The sequence below is a fragment of the Amblyomma americanum genome, chromosome 3, assembly GCF_052857255.1.
Source record: "Amblyomma americanum isolate KBUSLIRL-KWMA chromosome 3, ASM5285725v1, whole genome shotgun sequence".
NCBI lineage: Eukaryota > Metazoa > Arthropoda > Arachnida > Ixodida > Ixodidae > Amblyomma > Amblyomma americanum.
The window spans coordinates 14543105-14556279 of NC_135499.1; the positions used below are offsets into that span (position 1 = coordinate 14543105).

Below are 13175 nucleotides of genomic sequence, written 5' to 3' on the forward strand. Positions count from 1 at the left end.
TTCGTCAACTACATACTTTTTCCCGTCGAGAGATCGGAAAGACAAAGCAAAAAAGTAACAAGGAAACGAATCCTGGCAGGCTCGCCACTTATCTTTGTCACGGATTTTTCCGGAGAACACTCCGACCGAAAGAATGGACTAGGCGACAGGTGTACCCACACAGACGCACATTTAATACACCCTATCATCATCATCATCATCATCATCATCATCATCATCATCATCATCATCATCATCATCATCATCAGCCTTACTACACCCACTGCAGGGCAAAGGCCTCTCCCATGTCTATCCAATTAACCCTATCCTTTGCCAGCTGCTTCCTTGCTTAGCCCTAGCTTGAGCGCCAGTTCTAACGTTTTTGTCAACTACATACTTTTTCCCGTCGAGAGATCGGAAAGACAAAGCAAAAAAGAAACAAGGAAACGAATCCTGGCAGGCTCGCCACTTATCTTTGTCACGGATCTCCCCGGAGAACACTCGGACCGAAAGAATGGACTAGGCGACAGGTGTACCCACACCGACGCACATTTAATACACCATATCATCATCATCATCATCATCAGCCTTACTACACCCACTGCAAGGCAAAGGCCTCTCCCATGTCTTTCCAATTAACCCTATCCTTTGCCAGCTGCATCCACCCTTTGCCTGCAAACTTCTTAATCTCATCCGCCCACCTAACCTTCTGCCGCCTCCTGCTACGCTTACTTTCTCTTGGAATCCACTCCGTTACCCTTAAGGACCAGCGGTTATCTTGCCTTCGCATTACATGCCCTGCCCAAGCCCATTTCTTTCTCTGGATTTCGACTAGGATGTCATTAACCCGTGTTTGTTCCCTCACCCACCCTGCCCGCTTCCGATCTCTTAACGTTACACCTATCATTTTTCTTTCGATGGCTCGCTGCGTTGTCCTTAGCTTAAGCTTAACTCTTTTCGCTAGCCTCCACGTTTATACCCCGTAGGTGAGTACCGGTAAGGTTATGCTGTTGTACACTTTCCTCTTGAGGGAAATTGGTAAACTGCCACTCATGATCTGCGAGAATTTGCCATATGCGCTCCACCCCATTCTTATCCTTCTAGTTATCTCCCTCTCATGATCCAGATCAGCTGTCACTACCTGCCCTAAGTAGACGTATTCCGTCACAATTTCTAGGCTCTCGCTGCCATTTAATACACCCTATAGGGTGTAATACATGACACACACTAGCACAAAAAAACTAACAAAACTAACGAAAAACAGACTATAAATACACACGACCAGGGAACTCTGCTACCAGCGTCTACTACTAACGTTCTACTGTTAGCGGTCGGCTTTCTTGCTCACAGTTGGTTCGGTGTGGCTGCGGCGTTGTATGGGTCCAGTAGCCGGCGCCGAGATGGCGTTTGACCTGCTGCGGCTGGCGTCGCTGGTGGCGTCGCTGCTACGTCGTACAAGCTCCCGGTCCAAGCACCCGTGGAGGCGATGCCGGTGTTGTTGGCCTTAGGGGCACCACCCGGATGGGTGGCAACAGCACTGGAGACACCACTGGCCGTAGCAGGTGGTAGCGTGCTCTGTTCACTCCCCGGAAGGTGCTCAGGAACGGCAGGAAGTACACGATGCGAAGCCGTAGAACGCGAGTTCACCGGAGCAGTAGCCGGCGTCGCTCTCCTCTAGCCGAAGCGTCCCTGACCCGCCGGAGCCTCCGCTTCTCTGTTCTCCCCCCCCCCCCCCGTCCCTCGTTCTTCCTCGCCCTTTGGCGCCCTGTGGCGTCCCTTCTTCATCTCTGTCCTGTCGTTTGCGCTGTAGTTATGGATCATCGTAAACACCAACTCGCCCAACAAATGCTTTTGTCGAACACCAACTCGCCCAACAAATGCTTTTGTCGCCCTTTTAAAGCCTTGGCGTTAGTCCTCGTAAGCCTTGTCGTCTTCTCCTTCTTCTGTTCTCCACTAATCATCTCTCTCCACCTCACCGAATGTTTCTCCTTCATCTTTTTTAGTCTTCGGTTAATCCACGTCTTCTTCCTCCCACCTCTTTCCTTCATAATTTTATTTTCGACTCCCTATTATATGTGACAGGCGCTTGTGCGTGAAGCACTTAACTCACGCTGACGGGGTAGCTTTGAGTGCCTTATACTGCAAGGAAATATACTCAACCCAACAAGCAGATAAGAAGTTGCTCGCTAAGCGGTCGGTCCATACCAAGGCCGCTTCATCGCGTTCACGCCCGTTACAATCCTTTACGTCATGGCTGCTCTTGTGAATTCGAGTGAAGGGAACCCCACTGTACTTTACACGCTTACTCGACGGAAATTACTGCAACCTACATTAGCAAAGAGAAGTTATTACTGTGGCTTTTAACTAATACAACTGATGAATGGACGAAAAAAAAACGAAGCCAGGAAAACCAGTCTAAGAGTGTGGCATTTTTTTTAGATTTCATCAAAGTCATCCCCTTCGAACAGTAAACAGTTTTTTCTAGTTTGATAAATATTAACCGGATATGTATATATTATTTATTTTTAGCTCCACCCTAATAAGTTCTAGTCTCTCCTTCTTTGTTATGGCTCGTAATTTCATACAATCGTGTCCTGCTAATATGGACACATTTGTCGCTGTCAAAAAGTGTCCATAAAGTGGGTCATCCATGAAATGAATATCGAGGAAAAATACAAGCCCAATTTATTGTGAAATGAAGTTTGTGGTGAGTGTTTACTGTCGTACGTACCGCGGAGAGCTATATTATTCAATCTAATTGAAAGCTGAGCTACGTGAAGGGCATTCTTTCGGTTTTCTTTATCCTAGAGAACCTGTAGCGTTTTTTTTTTTTGCGGTGGCTCATAGCCATGGCAGCGGGCTTAAATAAGTGGATTTAGACCAAGTCTTTTTGTGATCTTCGGAAGTGCAGTAAATGCGAGTATGGGAGGTCTTTCAGAAGCACAAACCACTTAGTTGCTGCTTGCACCAGTCAATCTAGCACGTCACAGAAGCATTCAATTACGTTCTTTAGAGCTTCGTGCTGGCCATTTTAAAGCTTCAGAACGGGGTCGTATTTCCCTTACTATAGACAGCTGCAAACAATTTTCTGCACATTTGTGAACAGCTTGCTTCGACAAAATGTAGGGCGCTCTGGACGTTCGGAAAGAGTGGTAGCAAGTGCACTTGCTCAATCGAAGTGCATCAGAAGGTATAACTGTAACAGCCAGAGATGAGCTTCGAGTATTGTGAATAGAAACAATAATGTGCAGCTTTCTATAGGCGCGTGGAAGCGTTCCTTATTTTTAGCTTCGACGGTGCCAGAGGTGCACTCATCCCCTAGAGCGTACGCACCCTGCTAGTTGCGGTGTCCGCCCCCCTGCTCAAGGCGACCGTAGGCGGGCACGAACAGGCGTTGGGTTTACGTAGCCGCAAGCACGGCAATGCGACAGTGCCGTCGGCATTCTCTGTCGACCCAATGACCGAGTCCATCAGCTTATCGCCTGGGGATGGTTGCGCCAGTGAAGCAAATTTTCTCCCTGGTTCGTCGATCTCCGGAATGTGCGGTATGCCGCTTTAGCAGGCCAGGAAACGAAGTAACAGCTTGCTCCCTTTGAATATCCGCGCGATGGTGCTTTCTTGCCTACCTCCCGCTTGTTCCGACGGTGGCCGGAAAACAGGATACTGGCGGGGCAACGCTCAACGATGTTGCGGCACCGCAGTTATCGGCAGAACGGCTCTGGCCTCTTTGAAGAGCCGCTGAAAGTTTCAGAGGCGCGATCGGACGCTAGAGGGGTGCTTTGAGGGCTCCAGATCAGTTTACCGCGAGGGTAACCCGAACCGCTCTAGGCAGCTCTGCCGCACTATTGAGACTTTAGACTTGGGGGCAAGTGCTGTCTCGCTTTTGGAAAAAAATGGCTATATTCGAAGCGCTTATCCCAAAGCCTGCATGAAGTAGAGTGAAAAGGTGCTGCCGGAGTTTCCAGGCTAGCCGCAGACAAGGCAACTAACTATAAGTCTATAACGAAGTGAGAACAGAGCTGGGACGAGGCAGAGAGAGCAGACACAAACGAAGAGCTGACTAGCAACCCAGTGTTTACCGGCGTCCCGCTTGCGCTTCTGTTCTAACTTCATCGCTGTGCTCCAACCGGCCCAAATTCCCACTTTGCTGACGACAAATGCAGGGATTCATTCCCTTTTTGATTTTAGAGGAACTGCAGCATGGAAAACAGCAGTCAACGAACTCTGGGTCTTGGACTTGCTCGTTCGCTCCAACCACGTGACGGGTATCATTATTGTTTATTAATCTCCTTTTTTTTGCGCACATAAGTTCCTCGACTCCAAGACCCCTCTGCCTCTAGCAAGCTTCATTCCTGATGGGTGCTTCCTGCACAATAGGCAAGTTCATCAGACAAAAATCACATCAGCCTCCTGGAAACTAGGGTGGGATATACAAAAAAAAATCTTTTACTCGTGTGCTGACACCAACAAATGATACTGCTTTGCAATGGTCGAAATGGTCGCTCAAAAGCGGGAAAGCATTGCGGACACCAGTACGGGGATTTTAGCTTTGGCAGCTAATATGCAAGCATTACGGAATTACGGTGTAGTGGAGCGATATGTAAAAAATACTGGAAGATATCTACGACGACTGCATAGCTACCACAGTCCTCCATAAATTCCTCCATATACTTCGAATAAGAAAGGGTGTCAGGCAGGGAGATATGAACTCGCAAGTGCTATTCACCGCCTGCTTACAGCAGACATTCCAGTGCCTAAATTGGGAACAGGTGGGAATAAGAGCTACAGAAGAATATCTTAGTAAGCTACGATTATCTGACGACGTTTCTTGCTGAGTTATTCAGAATATGAACTCTAAAGCATGATCAATCAGTTAGACAGGCAGAGCAAGACGGTGGGTCTAAAATTAATATGCCGGAAACCACACTAGTGTTCAACAGTCTCAGAAGTGAGCCTTTTTATGGTTGGTAGCGTGGTGAAGGAATATGTCTACTAACGGCAGGTAGTGCCGGCAGATCCGACCACTAGAGTGAAACAATGAGAATAAGAATGAGGCGGAGCGGATAAGTCAGGTGCTCACCGATCATAAATGGCGGTTTATCAATATCCCTCAACTGAAAAATATACAACAGCTGTATGTTGCCTGTACTCACCTATGGGGCTGAAGCATGGAGGCTAACGAAAAGTGTTCTGCTTAAGTTAAGGACAACGCAGCGAACTATGGAAAGAAAAATAAGTCTAAGGTTAGGACAGAGGAAGATGGCAGAGTGAGTCAGGGTACAAAGGCGGGTTAATGACATCTTAGTCGAAATCAAGAGGAAGAAATAGGCTTGGGCACGGCATGTAATGCGAAGGCCCGATAACTGATGGTCCTTAAGGGTACCGGAATTAATTCCAAAAGAAGGCAAGCATAGGAGGCGGCGGCAGAAAGTTAGGCTGGTGGATGAGATTAAGAAGTTTGTGGGAATACATTCAGCAGTCTCGGAAGTGAGCCTTTTCATGGTTGGTAGTGAGGTGAAGGAATATGTCTACTAACGGCAGGTAGGGCCGGCAGATCCGAATCACGAGAGTGAAACGATGAGAATAAGAATTAGGCGGAGCGGATAAGTCAGGTGCTCACCGATCATGAATGGCATTACCAATACCCCTCAACTGAAAAATATACAACAGCTGTATGTTGCCAGCACTCACCTATGGGGCAGAGGTGTGGAGGCTAACGAAAAGGGTTCTACTTAAGTTAAGGACAACGCAGTGAACTATGGAAAGAAAAATGATGTCTGAGGTTAGGACAGAGCAAGATGGCAGAGTGAGTCAGGGTACAAACGCGGGTTAATGACATCTTAGTCGAAATCAAGAGGAAGAAATAGGCTCGGTCGCGGCATGTAATGCGAAGGCACGATAACTGATGGTCCTTAAGGTTTACAGAATGGATTCTAAAAGAAGGAAACCCTAGCAGGGGCGGCAGAAAGTTATGCGGGCGGATGAGATTAAGAAGTTTGTGGGAATACATTGACCACAGCTCTCACAGGACATGGTTAATTGGAGACACAAGGGAGATGCCTTTGCCCATAAGTGGGCGTAGTCAAGCAGATGATGATGATGACTTTAATGCATTTTCTACTGTCCAAAGAGCAATTATGTATATAAACGAGTCGTCGAGAGACTGAAAAATGTTCGGTCCTCAGGAAAATTGTCCATAATTCAGTGTATCCATAAATAAGTCTATAATAACGAGGTAAGGCTGTATATGATCCCTTGCCACAATAACGCCAAAACAGCTTGCAATGTGAGAAGAATATACAAGCGTTTTACTTAGCTAGACCAGTGGGAAAACAATGTAAGCGAATAAAGAATGTATGATGGGACTGTCTAGTCAATATCATGCGACTGTAATATGCGCCTAATGCACAAATGCTGACTCACTCGTTGACTACTTAAAGAGTGTTAAGAGTGTTATTTGGGCGCTGCAAAAAAATTTCTTTCGAGATGCTATATCACACCTAGCTTCCATATTAATTTGCCAGAGTATGTATTATTTGCAGGTGCATTTATAAAGTGGATGGGCTGATTATTGGTGAAAAATTAATGAAGTTAGTGTCGCACAAATATGTTCGTTCTTTTACACTTTTTCTCTCAAAGGTGAAAGGAACCGATTACAAGAAGACATTGCTAAGTGCAGTTGTGAGGAGCGTAGGTGACCTGTCCGTTTTTGTCCTGCAGTTGTCCTGTTTTAATTTGCATTTTTTTCGCTTAAGTTTGCCACGATTCTTTTATTTTCTTGTCCTCCTTTCGTACGGCGCTTGTTAGGATAGCGAGCTGCTGTGCACAGGATCGGCCAAACTGTGTACTTTCTCAACCTCAACCTCATCCTCAAGTGATGACGTTGGGGTTGAGTGAGGTCGCCAAGTTTTATTTGAGGTTGAGGTAAGGTCGAAGTACTTGAGGTCAAATGCACACCTCTGTCTGTGGCAGATGCCGGGGCTAGCAAAAATCTTTTCCTTCCTTTTTAATATAATATTTAATGAACCACTTACTACTACTACGCGCTGCAGAACTCAGTTATGACGGTTACCTCGTCCAGCTCGATGCCTGTAGTATTTATGGGTGCGTTTTCTGTAGATGGAGAGTACCGATTGAGGAACGTTTCGCTTCGATAGCACGTCGAGCATTGCGAGGCCGTAGCCTCCCTCTGAGTACACGATGACCCTGATGGCTATTTGGATGGCATATCAATCAACCACGTACCGACGAAACATCTTGGATATGTACTTGAATTACTGCAGCCTTGCTTGGCGCTTGATTGCACGAAGAGTTCGACTCCCATTTTCTAGTCTCCCCAAACTACACGAGCCCGTTGTGCTCATTCGACCAGTCGTGCATCCTCTCTCAGAGCCCTGCCGAGCAACATTCACCGTATTTTGCCTCCGCTTACAGGCATAACGCCCACCCATGTACTGAACCAGCACATTTGGTGGAGCTCCTCTCCCGAAAGACATTGAGCTCGGATGAGCTGTTAGTCTAGTTAGATATTTTCACTAGCCTACCGGTTCCTCAGGCACTCAGCCCAGTTAAGAAGGCGCTTGACGCGGATGACCTACTTGCCGAAAGTAGTTGCCTCAGCATAGACGGGTTGTGCCAACTCCTGGCGTTTTTGCGCGGGTGCCATATAATTTTCCTTTACTGTGCGACACTGCGGAAACGCATCAGTGACGGAGCCAAACACCTTCTCTAGCGAGCCGTCAGGAAGTTGCCGAACCAACTTGTGCCCCAACATTTTGTCACACTGCACGAATGGCAGAGGAACAAGACAGTTTGCTGTGGTGTTGTCTCAGTATGACAGTTTTGGGAACCTTAACTATAAATAAACTGGGTTCGTCGGCGCAGTGTGGACCGTATGCTGGCTGGCGAATTTCCTGGCGACAACACAGCAGCCAAACCAGGAACCTTGCGGTGACTGACCGCTTTCTTCCCTTTTCTGATTGCGAACATGGTCTGCAAAACTTGTAGTTTCGTTGTATTGTCTGCCATGTAGCAGCGTCTTGCAGGCGGGCAAATGCCAGCGGGCAGGCGACAGTCGTCGACACCGCCGGCTGGCTTGCAGCCGCCGTGCCTCCGCTGAAGCCGCCGTGGAGGAGCAGCGTCCGTCCCATTCTTGTGTGCAGATTCCTGACGAGGGCGGGTTTCCAAAAAGCGCCTTCTTTGGTGCAGCCCCTATCCACGTGTAGCGACGGTTCTGTCTTCTGAGATTTCAACGGCGCCGGCCGGGATACTCGCGGGGCTGAGAGCGACATCCAGCAACGACTCTGCGCGCTTGTAGGCAGACGAGTCTGCGAGGTGCTCGTGCAAACATGCCGCTGTGGTTTTCGCCCAAGAAAGCGAGCTATAGCGATAGTACACATGAGACAATTGCTGTGGGCTGTAACGGAGGAGGTACCATCCCTGTGAGCCCATAGATTGCCCCCTAGAAGAGAGCACTACACAGTTGGGATCGGATTTCACAGGTGAGCGCGAGTTTTTGTCCAGGCGTCTTGAAAACTGAGAGTAATAAATTAGCAGTGTTGCACTGGTTTGAATAACGCGCTACGCAATAACAAAACGATAAATGGAACGGAAGACATAGGACAAGCGCGCCCACATTGCTGCCTTGCTTGTGTTGCATAGTTTCTTTGAAATTTTACGACGTGAATGTTTAGGGTAGGCAATACACTTTTTACCGCACTCGTTTCGGAAGTGAGACGGCGTAATGTGTCGGCGTATTTTGTGTCATATGTATGCGTCGTCCGAGCCAGTATGAACGGCGCCAAACATCAGCGTAACTACAGCGCGCAACCCAGCCGCACACTGCTTGTATTCGTCCTACATATTTACTGCCAAACGCGCAAGCCGCTCGGCAGGGGAGGACTCTCCTGTTTCCGCGGATGTGCACAGGAAAGAAGCGACGGAGAAGCTGCTGGACGAAAGGGACGTGTGAGATTGTGTTGATGCAGTGTGACAGATTCGGCAACACTACGGACACGTCCTGTTTGCCTTGGCCAACACGCTTCCTTTGGCCTTCAACGAATTATTCAGGAAAATCAGCGGCACTTAAATGGGAGTGGCAGCCTCAGTGATGGCTGCAACCGGTGAAAGAGCCTTGCAGTCGTTTATGAACAGACTGACCGAGTGTTCTGTTGCACGGGAATGATTGTTTTGCCATCCTGAAGAAGTGGAAGATCTCATGCGCATGCAAACTCAATTTAATCGGTCATCAAGTTCACCCCGGAATGCGGAACACACAACTGTTTCGCATTTCTCGGCTTGCTAGCGAAAAGAAACAGACCTGAGCTGGCATTCTCCCGCTATAGGAAACCTACTCGCACTAGACGCTACTTAAATTTCACATGAAATCACCCTACAGGCCAGAAACCAGCCGTGGTCTCTGCGGTTCCGCCAAGAGCCAATACTCACGACAATCTTCTATGACATCGAACGTAAGCTGGAGGAACGTCGACGTAATTGGCATCCACCTCAAGGCTACTCGAAGAACTTTGTCCGACGGCTTTACAACAAACCGGAACGCATATCCCGTATCCCCATCTCGTATACCAAAGGCACAAGTGCAACGCTGGCCCACGTGTTTCGGAAACACTGATTATAATCCCCGCTGCTTGGCGGCCCCTGTACCTCTTAAAACCAGGAATAAATAGACACATGCCATGGGAGTGTGCATGCTCGATAAGGTCTTGCTTCGAGCGCTATAGGCCACTCATCAATAGACGATATGCGAAACTGCTTGGCGGTCTGGCGACACCGCGCTCATAGCTTCCGGTTCCCATCTTGGTTCGGTTGAGCTCGCCAAGCTGGTGCGTCGTTTACTATGCGTACTTTCTGAAACCGTGAGTGTAGCTGTCGTGAATCTCACGAGTGGAATTTCAGAAGCCAATGCCTCAGTTGCTGTGCGGCTTGCTGTGCTGGCCTGTTATCAAATGTAGGTCTTTTCACTCAGCACCAGCACGCTCCTACCGCGTCCTCAGCTTCTCTTGAAATCTGTCGCTGAAGATGGCAAGAGTCGGCGCAGGAAAGTGGGCTGGAAAGTCGAACTTTGTGCCGTTGTCGTTTTAATACGGACATTTTAGTACCGGTTCCAGTGTCACGCATCATCACCGCTATTTTGTTTCCAAGTGTAGGCAAATTCATCTGATTGGGCAGCGAGCGGTTATTTTGCACTGAGTGCGCAAATGTGTTGAGCAACTTGTGTGGCACTGCGAACTGCCATGCGCGCTGACACTAGCAGTTGCGTGCACTGCGATAAAAGCACACAAGGCCCTCGGCCGGCTGCGTGCTGTCATTCCCTTAGCTGCACTGTGCAATACTATCCGAGAATTGCAACGCCACCGCTTCAAACCCTTTGCTAGCGTTGATTCAACCAGGGATACGCCTCGTTGAAACTGTGTCATGGAGTGAATATTTCGCTGTTAACACTGCATATTAACAAATAGATACACTGGAAAAATAACCCATTCACACCTCATTTTTATACAGTGTGTACCACATCACACAGACGCATTAACGCGCATAACATGAGGAGGCGATCGCACATTAAACGAAAACAGCCCTTGGGACCTTGCAGCAGCTCCGCGGCCGTGAGAGCTTTGTAGCCCTTCTAAAAGCAAATAAACTCATGAAAACTCAACTCAACACTTCGGAAACTAAACAGTAATCGGCGTATGGTTACTTAAGTGCACTCAGTTCCCCACGGCACGACCGATTGAGCTTAGTAGATAAAGGGCACTCGGTGCCTGTGGCCACGATTTGCCGGTAAATAATGAAAGCGCATTTTCGCGACTGGACTACACGATTGCGCAACACAGGCCTATGCCGGCTGAAAAATTTGCCGCCTCTATTACGCTGTTGAAGTGCGCGTCGATATGTTCACGTCCGACCGACTATGCGCTATCGGAAAGTTAGCAAATGCACAAGATCGACTCTTAGTGTTGATCAGAGAGAATAAAGACTCTGATCCGCAACCTAGTTTGAACGCAAATCACCTGTTAAGCTTTGTGAAAAATCAGCGCACAAAGCGAAAGGTGTGCACTGGTCAGCGTGCTACACATGATACCTCGCGTGATATTTGGTGTCATTAACACGTAGGCACAGAGTTAAAAAAAATAAAAAGCGAGATGAAGAAACTTACCTGGTTCCTGCGCGCATGGTAATGTCCTTGCAAAGCGCACAACGTAGAGCAACAGTGCATCTGCATTTCACGTTTCAAACGGAGCGGAGCTGTTTTAACCCAACGCTGGCCAGCGGTTTCGTTTTCTCTACCGAACGAACATGGCGGGCCTAGTTCGCTGAGCACCAAGAGATGGCGCCGTGCATTTTGCATATCGTCCATTGCGCAAGTGTACTCCCGGTGCGCCGTTCCAGAGGTGTGCGGGCGACTTTGTCTCACACACCTTCGTCAGCCCTCGGACGGTTGATGCTTCAGCGAAACGACCCCGCATGGCAGTATAGCGAGCACCCGGCATTATGTGCAAAATACCCTGTGCTGAGTATTCCGCCAGCCTAATAGGCGAAGAAAACAATCTTTCTCTAAGGCTTCACAGGGAAAAAAAAAATTGGAAGGCACTTAAGCCTGCTTACGTGGAGGAATGAAAAAGTATGCGTTTGAGGAAAGGAAAGGTTTTGAGGAAAGAAAAAGGACGCAGTTGCTCTCAGATCTCAACATCTCGCTGGACCACTAAAACGCGCCGTAAAGCATGCAACTGAAGATGCATATCTCATAGCTTCGGACACCTGTAGCAAGGTAGGCTATAACCTCACGTCTCAACATCTCGGTGGACACCTGAAAGGCATCTTAAGGGAAAGTGTTTGAGAAAGTATGGAATTGAAGGTGCATGTATCATTGGTCAGAACATCTGTCGCAAACTAGCCTCCAGCTTGACTGAAGCAGGTAAGCTATATGCGAAGAGAATGCTATTACACCACCGATAATGCTGTATGACGAATGGTTGCTCAAAATTCTGGCGAATGTATTCGGGAATACTGCCGCCACATTAAGGTGGACAAGTGATGACATCGCTGGGATTTCGTCTGCACCTTGGACGTCTGTTGCTCAAATCAGCGTCGTCGCTTCGGCAAACGCGGTTTTGCGCCGCACGTCACTTTTCATCTTAGGCATAGTAGCAGCGCAAAAAACGCGCAGACGCTGCACTCACAACTGATTTTATTCCGAGCTATCAAGTGTAATATATAGGCTGCGTCGCGCATGCGCGTTAAAAGGGAAAGAGAGAAGGCATGCCATCACAATATCCCCAACTTACATCTTATCTTCTAGCAGAAAAAAGTGCACGTTCCGAACGATTCAGTAGAATTGACGTATCGCTAATATAATCACTGCCCATTTTCTTTATTTGGAAGGCTTCCAATAGGTCACGTGAGGTCTGGTCTTTACCTTTGCCTGGACCATAGTGCTTTCAAAATGCGGCGAACACTTGCAAGAACTTCAGTGCTCTACTAAGCGCACGTCCTCAGTGTTCTGTAAATTTGGTTTGGTTTATGGGGGTTTAACGTCCCAAAGCGACTCAGGCTATGAGGGACGCGTTCTGTAAATTTCGTAGGTGCTCTCTGAGTAGATCGTTCAGGCACCTGCCTGCTTGGCCTACATAGGCTGGAGTCTCTTTTCATCATTCTTCCTCACTCCTGTCTGCACGTGGCAGCGATTGTGACTGAGCTAGTGTGGGACGTCATCATTTCAGCGTTATCACTCAATTTTGCGTCATCCTTTAACGTGACGTTGGCGTGGCGTCTTAACTTGACACGTAACTGATTTTTTAGCAAGTCATCAAGTCACGCAGTTGTGTGACGTCATCACCTCGACACGTGACTCAATTTTTGAGTGATATTGTCACGTGGGCCACTAATTCGCTTAATTATTCAAGCTAATCATTGATGACGCTAATGTTTTCATTTTGTTATTTCCAGCTTTGCAAATAACTCAAATTTATTAATTACCCAATTATTTATTAATTGCTTTTATTAATAAACAGTTTGACATCATACTTCGTCGCGGCATATATCTTCATTATTTATTACTCAATATCATTAAAATCTTTACACATTTATTCATCTGGAGTGACTTTATCATGTGGACGCATTTTTCGGACACGATTTGCGACAAGATCTGCGGACACAACTGTGCTATATAATGCCTTAGC

The 13175-nt window shown here is 47.7% G+C and overlaps 1 protein-coding gene across 1 annotated transcript in view; it reads left to right on the forward strand.

Annotated features, from left to right (window-relative positions):
- The window catches only part of LOC144122864 (uncharacterized), a 968996-nt gene that overhangs the window by 486490 nt on the left and 469331 nt on the right, over nucleotides 1-13175 (forward strand). The gene's annotated exons all lie outside the window — the stretch shown is intronic.